This window comes from Orycteropus afer, unplaced genomic scaffold (genome assembly GCF_000298275.1).
Source record: "Orycteropus afer afer isolate SDZICR_OR568_19922 unplaced genomic scaffold, OryAfe1.0 scaffold00022, whole genome shotgun sequence".
Classification (NCBI taxonomy): Eukaryota; Metazoa; Chordata; class Mammalia; order Tubulidentata; family Orycteropodidae; genus Orycteropus; species Orycteropus afer.
Window position 1 is genome coordinate 3,384,620 of NW_006921609.1, and position 1,593 is coordinate 3,386,212.

A 1,593-nucleotide genomic window follows, 5' to 3' on the forward strand; every position below is an offset into this window, starting at 1 on the left:
AAGGAAGAACTGGGCAATCTACTTCTGTAGTGATACTGCCTCGGCAACCCAAGGAGGGGTCGCTATGAGTCGGGGACTACTTGATGGCACATAACAACAACAACAACAACAACAACAACAACATAGCACTGGGCAAGTCGGCTGCAAAGGAACTCTTTCAAGTGCTGAGGATCAAAGATGTCTCCTTGAGGACTAAGGTGTCCCTGAATAAGCCATGATATTTTCAGTCACCTCAGATGCATGTGAGAGTTGGACAATGAATAAGGAGGACCGAAGAAGGGTTGATGCTTTTGAGTTGTGGTGCTGGTGAAGAATACTGAAAGTACCATGGACTGCTAAAAGAACTAACAGATCTGTCTTGGAGGAAGTGCAGCCAAAATGCTCCTTATAAGAGAGAATGGCCAGACTTCGTCTCACCTACTTTGGTCATGTTGTCAGAAGTGGCCATTCCCTGGAGAAGGATGTCATGCTTGGTAAGGTGGAGGGTCGATGAAAGAGGGGAAGGCCTTCAATGAGATGGATTGACATGGTGGCTGCGATGATGGGCTCAAGTGTAGCAAGGATCTTGGAGCTGGCACGGGATTGGGCGGTGTTTCGTTCTGCTGTGCATAGGGTCACTATCAGTTAGAAATGACTTGATGGCACCTAACAACAACAACAAAAATGAAATGGAACACATAAAGATCTATATCCTAGGGATCCATGAACTGAAATGAACTGTATTGGTCATTTTGAATAGACAATCATGTGGTTTACTATGCTAGGAATGACAAATTTAAGATGAATGGTGTTTCATTTATCATCAAATGGAATATTTCAAGATATATTCTGAAGTACAGTGCTATCAGTGATAGGATAATATACACACACCTACAAGGAAGACCAATTAATATTACTATTTGCTCTGGTTACCTAGTGCCGCTCTGACAAGAATATGCCACAAATGGGATGGCCTGAACAAACAGAAGTTTATTCTTACAATTTGGAGGCTTTAAGTCTGAGTTCAAAGTGCCAGGCCCTTGAGGCTGGGTGAAAGCCCCTCGCCCTTGGGATTCAGTTCTGTCTCTTGCTCCCAGGCTTTTCTTCACTCAAACAGCTAATGGCTGCTGAGGCTGACACACCCAAGGTTGACAAATAAAATGACACTGTCCCAATGTTACCAAACCACATGGCAGGCCATTAATTTAAGTCCATTTAAGTCCCAAGGTTGGCAGCACATGGCAGGCTGCTGAACAATGACATGGCTATATGCAAGGTCCAAGCATGCCATATGCTAAAGACCATTCCCAAAGCTGCTTCTTATATATGGGAAGCAGACCACATACCAAAAGGCAGCTACTCAGCTACTCACAGTAGATTCCACCATGGAGTTGATTACCAGTCTCATCATGAGGAATACTACATCCAGCTACCCAGCCACTCAACCAGGCCCAGCCAAGTTGACACAAAAACATAACCACCACACTATTATTATTATTATTTTTAAATTTTATTTTGATTTGGGTGAAGATTTAGAGTAAATTCACTTTTCATACAGCAGTTCACATATACTTTGTCTCATGTCATTGACCAAAATTTACAATGCCACAGGCT